Source organism: Terrapene carolina, unplaced genomic scaffold (genome assembly GCF_002925995.2).
Source record: "Terrapene carolina triunguis isolate 2854851 unplaced genomic scaffold, T_m_triunguis-2.0 Scaffold211, whole genome shotgun sequence".
In the NCBI taxonomy this organism is placed as follows: Eukaryota; Metazoa; Chordata; order Testudines; family Emydidae; genus Terrapene; species Terrapene triunguis.
In genome coordinates, this window is record NW_020664562.1 from 7,975,335 (window position 1) to 7,983,792 (window position 8,458).

General features: G+C 44.7%; 1 pseudogene; it reads right to left on the bottom strand.

Annotated features, from left to right (window-relative positions):
- The window catches only part of LOC113407342, a 14,680-nt pseudogene extending 6,871 nt beyond the window's left edge, over positions 1 to 7,809 (bottom strand).
- Between the last annotated feature and the right edge of the window lie 649 nt (positions 7,810 to 8,458).

The following is an 8,458-nucleotide window of genomic DNA, read 5'->3' on the forward strand; positions in this document are numbered from 1 at the left end:
GAGAGAAGGGGGCTGCCAGGGCTACAGCAGGGGCGCTGCCACGCGGCCCCTCCTGCTGTGCCGCCTCCTGCCGCCTGCCGCGAGGGCTCCGCTCCGGTCGGCGGGGAGGGAAGGAAGAGGACTGCCCTGCAGGGTGATCTGGTTCTCCGCGCCACCGCCCCCTACAGGCGGCCGGAGCGGAACAAAAAAAAAAGGTGGCCGTGCCGCCCTAGGATTGGGCAGAATGCCGCCTCAAACAATCTGCCGCCCCAAGCACCAGCTTGCTCAGCTGGTGCCTGGAGCCGGCCCTGCCCCTGGTAAGTGGATCTGATTTTGTGAATTTCTGAAGCGAGTTGTTGGGGCAGGAGAGTTGCAGAAAGCAGGCTTGTCTCCCACTGCATGCCTAGTCTGAGCGGCAGAACAGGCTGTTGATAGACTCCTTCAGTTCACGGGCATCTCACTCAGAGATATCCAGGAAACTCTCATGGAGATACTGGGCAATCCACTGGCACAGGTTACTTGGGTAATTTTCCTGTGCCACTGTGCCATCACGGGGGGAGAGGAGAACGGGACCATTGCTGCACACAGATGAGCCACATAGGGGCCAGGGCGGAAGCCTCAGGCTTGAAGAAGACCCTCCCTTGATTCCCTGCTCACCCTTAGCAGCGAGATATCTTCCATAATGATCACATCCTGTGGAAAGTGTGGGGGTAGGAATGATTATCAGGCCCCCCCTACAGTGCTGGCTGTATCCAAGAGCCACGTGCCCAGCATACAGTGATTTACCCTGCCCCTGCGGCTACTCATCATTTTGGGGGTCTTGTGGCTTATGTATGCTTGCCTGGGGTCAGCCAGTTAGTGACAGGTGTGTGAGTACTGGCTGTGTTTTAAACCACTGAATCAGTGTTGTTTGTGTTGCAGACAAAGAGCCTCCCTCTTTGTTATTGGCGGCAGAATGGCTGCGCAGAATTAGAAAGTGGCCGAGAAGAACTAAGGAGGACTTTCTCCGTGAGTTTATGATGCACTCCGCCATCGAGAAAAAGGAATTGAAGGAGTGGCAGGACAGCAAGAAGAGGGACCAAAAGGAGAATGCAGCCCACCAGAAAGAAGCCACAGAGCACCTTTTAAACGTTTTGGAGCGCCAAGTGGACATACTCCAGGTGATACTAGCTCTTCAAACGGAGCAGCTCCATGCCCACCCTCTCCTGCAGCCTCTGTCGCAAAACTCAGCCTCCCCCACCCCACCGCCAACACACTCTTATCAACCTACTAGCTCCACTCTCTACCCGCCGCATTCCACTTCTCCCTCCTCACAGTCCAGCAGTGTGGACTCGCACTACACACTGCACTCAACACCCATCCCTCTGCAGTTTGGCCCGGCTGAAGTACAGCACCCGCTGCATTGTACTGCAAAGGAGAAGGTTGGTTATGATCCCTGGACATACACAAATCTGTAGCCATTCCAGGACCCCTCCGCCTCTTGAGGCCTTCCCTTCCCCCATCCCCCTCCCTGTGATGTATTTTTTCATTTGACTCTCTCCTCTGGTTGTTGTCTTTTAATAAAAGAATTGTGTTGGTTTGAAAGCAATCTTTATTCTATTAAGTGAAAGCAAAAAGAGCACTGCAAAGCAACATAAAAGTATGTTAAGGCCCCTTCTTGCATCATGTGCACCAATCACCTCCTAGCATTACAAGCACTGCACTCCCAAGCATAGCAATAAATATTAGTGGCTTTCAGCTTCAAATTGCTGTCTCAAGGCATCCCTGATCCTTATGGCCCCGTGCTGTACCCCGCTAATAGCCCTGGTCTCTGGCTGTTCAAACTCAGCCTCCAGGCACTGAGCCTCTGCGGTCCAGTCCTGAATGAAGCTTTCACCCTTCCCTTCACAAATATTATGGAGCGTACAGCACACGGCTATAAGCATAGGAATATTGTCATCAGTCATGTCCCATAGAGGCAGCGCCAGCAGGCTTTTAAGTGGCCAAATGCACACTCAACAGTCATTCTGCACTTGCTCAGCCTGTTGTTGAACCCCTCCTTGCTGCTGTCAAGTTGCCCCATGTATTGCTTCATAAGCCACGGCATTAAGGGGTAGGCAGGGTCTCCCAGGATCACAATGGGCATTTCAACTTCCCTATGGTGATCTTCTGGTCCAGGAAGAAAGTCCCTGCTTGCAGCTTCCTGAACAGGCCAGTGTTCCGAAAGATGCATGTGTCATGCACCTTTCCAGACCATCCAGCGTTAATATCTGTGAAATGCCCACAGTGATCCACAAGCGCCTGGAGAACCATTGAGAAATACCCCTTGTGATTAATGTACTCGGTGGCTAGGTGGTCTGGTGCCAGAATTGGAATGTGCGTGTCATCTATCGCCCTGCCACAGTTAGGGAAGCCCATTTATGCAAAGCCATCCACAATGTCACGCACGTTGTCCAGAGTCACGGTCTTTCAAAGCAGGATGCAATTAATGGCCCTGCATGCTTCCATCAACATGACTCCAACGGTCGACTTTCCCACTCTGAACTGGTTACCGACCGATTGGTAGCAGTCTGGAGTAGCCAGCATCCACAGTGCAATCGCCACATGCTTCTCCAATGATAGGGCAGCTCTCATTCGCATGTCCTTGCACCACAGGGCTGGCGCAAGCTCATCACACAGTCCTATGAATGTGGCTTTCCTCATGCGAAAGTTCTGCCCAAAAGCAGTGTTCCACTATGGTCAGCACCTCTGTGAATGCCACAAGCAATCTCATGTCGTAGCTACTGCACGTGGTGAGATCACTGTCGCACTCCTTTTGCCTTTGTAGTTTAACGAATAACTCCACTTCCACTCATGACATGTTGGTCAGAGCGAGCAGCATACTGGTCAGCAGTTCAGGATCCATTCCTGCAGCCCGAAGAAGCAGGGCACGCAGTACACAAACCGTTGAAAGATGACGCCAAATGCAGACGAAAGCACAGGGGTTGCTGGGATGTGAAGCAATGCATCACGGGGCACTGGGACAGGACCCAGGATGCCCCGCAACCCCCTCCGCCTTCCCACAGCTCTTAGCGGCAAAAGAGAAAGAGGTGCTCTGTGGGATAGCTGCCCAGAGTGCACCGCTCCGAATAGCACTGCAAGTGCCGCAAGTGTGAACACGCTATTATGCAGGCAGCTGTCAGTGTGAACACACAACAGCGGTTTTCCTTCTGCACTCTCTGAGCGGCGCTGTAACTGCCGGTGCTGTAACTTTGCTGGGTAGATGTGTCCTAAGAATTACTTAGCCAAGTTAGAGGTCTTCAAGTCACCAGAGCCTGATGAAATACATCCTAGAATACTCAGGGAGCTGACTGAGGAGATATCTGAGCCATTAGGATTATGTTTGAAAAGTCATGGAAAATGGGAGAGATTCCAGAGAACTGAAAAAAGGCAAATATAGTGCCAATTTCTAAAAAGGAGAATAAGGATAATCCAGGGAATTACAGACCAGTCATTTTAACTTCAGAACCCAGACAGATAATGGAGCAAATAATTAAGCAATCAATTTGCAAACACCTAGAAGATGATAAGTAACAGCATGGATTTATCAAGAACAAATCATGTCAAATCAATCTAATAACTTTCTTTGACAGGGTAACAAGCCTTGTGGATGGGGGGAAGTGGTATATGGTATATCTTGAGTTTAGTAAGGCTTTTGATACTGTCTCACGTGATCTTCTAATAAACAAACTAGGGAAACACATCTAGATGGAACTATTGTAAGGTGGGTGCATAACTGGTTAGAAAACCGTTCCCAGAGAGTAGTTATCAATGACTCACAGTGAAGCTGGAAGGGCATATCAAGTGGGGTTTGCAGGGATCAGTTTTGGGTCTGGTTCTGTTTAATATCTTCATCAATGATTTAGACACTGGCATAGAGAGTGTACACTTATAAAATTTGCGGACGATACCAAGCTAGGAGGGGTTGCAAGTGCTTCAGAGGATAGGAACAAAATTCATAATGATCTGGACAAACTGGAGAAATTATCTGCAGTAAACAGGATGAAATTCAGTAAGGACAAATGCAAAGTACTCCACTCAGGAAGGAACAATCAGTTGCACACATACAAAATGGGAAATGACTGCCTAGGGAGGAGTACTGCAGTAAGGGATCTGGGGGCCATAGTAGATCACAAGCTAAATATGAGTCAACATTGTAACACTTTTGAAAGAAAGAAAGAAAGAAAGAAAGAAAGAAAGAAAGAAAGAAAGAAAGAAAGAAAGAAAGAAAGAAAATCATTGTGGGATGTATTAGCAGGAGTGTTGTAAGTAATACACAAGAAGTAATGACATGCTGAGTAGGCCTCAACTGGAGTATTGTGTCCAGTTCTGGGCGCCACATTTCAGGAGAAATATGGACAAATCGAAGAAAGTCCAGAGAAAAGCAACAAAAATGATTAAAGGTCTAGAAAACATGAGCTATGAGGAAAGATTGAAAAACGTGTTTGTTTAGTCTGAAGAAGAGAAGACTGAGGGGGCGAAATGATAACATTGTAGCAAGGCCAATTTAGGTTGGACATTAGGAAAAACTTTTTGTCAGGGTAGTTAAGCACTGGAACAAATTGCCTAGGGAGGTTGTTGAATATCTGTCATTGGAGATTTTAAGAGCAGGTCAGATGAACACCTACCAGGGATGGTCTAGAATACTTAGTCTGCCTTGAGTGCTAGGGAATGGACTAGAAAACCTCTTGAGGTCCCTTCCAGTCCTAAGATTCTATGCAGTCTGAGCAATCATGAGGCAAGGAGTTTCAGGTTGCAAGATGAACTGGGTGAAGTTCATAGATTTTCCAACTGAATGCTTTGAGACAAAGACTCCAGAAAGAAGAAAGGGAGACCCAGTGTGTGGTCAAGTGGAGCAGACAACGAATAGGGAATCAAGAGACCTGGATTTTGTTGCCATATCTGCTAATGACCTGCAGTGTGACCTTAGGCAAGTCACTTTGTGCCTCTGTTTCCCCTCCCACACTTTGTCTCTTTAGATTGTAAGCTCTTTGAACCAGAGACTGTCTTACTACGTGTTTGTACAGAGCTAAAGGTATGCTAATGGTATTCAGTGGAAAGCTGCTTGATAGAAAAACAACATTCATATAACTCTTTAAACACTGCCCCATTATCAAACCCCTTTGCTTTGCCCAATCTACCTTAAATTAACAATCAAACCTTCCTTAAACTTGGCCTCTTCTTCCCCTTCCCCTCATTTCTGTCTGGCTTTCTCTTTTTTTCCCATTTATCAAACTTCTGATGCCCACATATTACACTGGTTAGAAAAATCTTAAGTTAAATCTTCCCTGCTGAGCTACAGTGCTTTTATCAACTCCAGAGCAGAAGAAATCCTGATAATTATACTCCAACCACCATCTTCCTGTGGAAGTATTTGCAAGTTTCCCTGGAGGAAAAGGGATATGTTTCCATAAACCAGATTGATAGAACCTCCGTCCGGTCTAAATTGCAGTTTACAGTATTTAAGAGAAGGCACAGAGCCCAATGTCAGATTCCATTCAGGTCATAGCTTTGATGAAAAGAAATTGACAAGGCATGTTCTGAAGAGACTATAACTACTGGGTAGATGAGTTTGTTATAATGCCCCATAGACATGATTGAATAGAGATAAATAGAATCAAACTAGCTTATAAATGGAATTTTATTTTAAATGCTGCTGAGAAAAAACAATTTACAGAAAATATGTACCTTGTTAAACCAATTTCCGGCTAAGGTTATATTCAGTCTAATTCTCTTAGCATGTAGGGAATTTACTGACTCGTAAGGAGGTAAAGTATATTTATCTCCTCACCTGTTTTAAAACAGAATGCCTGCCTTTACTCTCTGTTTAAGCAGCAAGACTTGCATGGCTACTCTAACATTGGTTTAGTATGCAGGAATGTTGTCTAAACAAATGGCGGACCACAGTATAATGTAGAGAGGCTGAGATTTTTCAAAGCCTCCTAATGGGAACTGTGCACCCAAATCCTCTAGATGTTTTTGAAAAGCTCATCCAGCATAACTAGTTCTTAGTGGATAAGCCAAAAAGCATCTGAGGTTTGTTGGCAGGGATACACCCAAGCAGATGTTTTTGGACTAATGATAATACCCTTATCCTATCTCCAATTTGTTTTAGAGATTACATTAAATGTTCCTGAACCAATTATGTCTGACAGAAAAATTGCTGTGTCTAAAGCTCTATAAAAGGGTGGGGGAGAGTTCATAGTCATTCAAGTTAAGCTAAAATCCCTTGCCATCTAAATAGGATGATATTGTGGATACTTGTGAATGCTCCTGTTTCTGTATAAACTTGTTAGATATGTTATCTTTCCTGGTACTTTTAATATTTATTACTATATTATATTATTGCATCTTATTGTAAGAAATTCTTTCTTCAGTAAATTAACAGGGGAGTTGTTAAATAAAAGCTGATTTTTTTCTCATTTTTTAAACTTTTTAGCACGGTTATGAAAAGCTAAAATATCATATTGTGTATACTGTGATGTATGTTATAGACTCTCCATCAGGCGTTATAGCCTCTCCATCACACCCTGCGAGTCTAAAAGCACCTCTACTGAGATTCATAAATCTATCCTGTTTCTGTTGGCCCTGATCAGTATCTATGACAGGAGTTGCCAAACTTACTGACCCTCCGAGCCGCATACAATAATCTTCAGAAGTTCAAGAACTTCAAGACACACACAACCTGCTCCACAGGGCAGCACCTACCGAGGTGCGGGGCTTTTTCCCCGATGCCTCCCTCCCCCCCCCCGGGCTAAAGCCTTTACTCCCACCACCCTGCCACAGGGCAGAATCTCCTGCTCCCAACAACTCACCCCTAGCTCCCCCCTACCCAGTCTTGTAGGTGGAAAATGGGAGGAGTATGTGGGGAGCTCTGGGAGCTGCACTTTAAGTGTAAAAGACCTGCCTGCAGCTCACAAGCCACAGTTTGGCCATGCTTGATATATGACCATTTCTCTGACACATCCTGGATGGCCTGATGCCAGTTCAAGCTCAACATGGTCAACGTTTCTTATTTTCTCTCTCAACGTCTCTCTGCCTATGACATTCTATGTTACTGTAGACAATGTAGACTCATAGGAATAATCTTCAACTCCTCCCTCTCCTTTCTCCACACATCCTGAAAATCTAGCCTTTCCTTTTCCATCTCAATAATCCACCTCCTCCTCAATCTCTACCTCCTACTCCATAACATCAATTATCCTCACTCTGTCCAAAATACTACTGCAAAGATTATCTTCTGCATTACTTATTCCCCTCTCAAGGCTCCCCATTGCCTACCATTCTGAGTCCTTGCCCTCAAGGTCCTGCCAGCACCTCCCAGCCAACATTTCAGATCTCTTACTGTGTCTTCCTTCCTCTCCAATGATACCAGATTCAATGCCACATTTTCTTTCCTTCTCCCACTCACATCTCCATTTTGACTTCAGTACCCACAGTGCATAAAGTCATACACATGAGTAGGTGTTTGCAGGCTCAGGGCCAAAGTTAATGACTTTTTTCTGTGTAATTTTATATTTTTTTTGGTGGCTAAAAGGTTTGATTATCAAAACTTTCCCTCCTTCTCCTTTTCACATGATTTATTCCTTTTATTTAAATTTGGCTACTTACTCTCATGTGCCATTCATTGATCAGAGTTTCAACAAAGACAATACTGACCGTAAGCTTAGTAACTAGGGCATTGCTCTGGAAAGTCCTCCACATGCATAAACCCCAGTGATTTACAAAATCAGGCTCCAGTCTATTCTGGGGTATTCACTCCCTCACCTGCACTCCAGTGAGTATGCGTGACATTAGGTGGTGCTTCATCATTGTCATTGAACTTACAGAATGGTAGAAGTTCCCTGTGTTTTCTGCCCAAGAGACTCTTCTGTAAAGAAAACTATCAATCTTTATGTCAATGGAAGACACACTGTTATCAACAGGGGTGCAGTGATGCCTTTAATATAGGAAAATTTCAACTAACTCTCTCCAGCAAATACACTGTTGTTCTTCTTGATGATGCTTGCTACTAGAGCATCGATTGGCGAGGAACAGACACATCTTAGTTCTGTAATTAACCAACAATTTGCACAATGATGAAAAGACTAATTCAGGACTTATTGATGCATTAAATTCTAAGGAATGTTTGGGAATGTAATGGGTATTTTACAAGATGGGCACAACAAGATAATAGGATAGCAATTAACTTTCTATTTAGGAGCCCAATCCTACAAACCTTTAGTTACTCAAGTAAGTGGTTGAACCTCAATTTAAGTCAACATGACACCATATTTTAATTAAGTGTAACTGTCAAAGGCACCTACTGGAAGTTAATTTCCAATCTCTATGGAAATTATATGTAGAGGCTCAGATGTATAGTTCCTGGAGAGTATGAAAAATATACATGTATGTTATGTATTAATGGAAAAAGACTGGGGGGGGTAGGGAGGGGGTTTTCGCACTGTTGATTTTTTAAAAG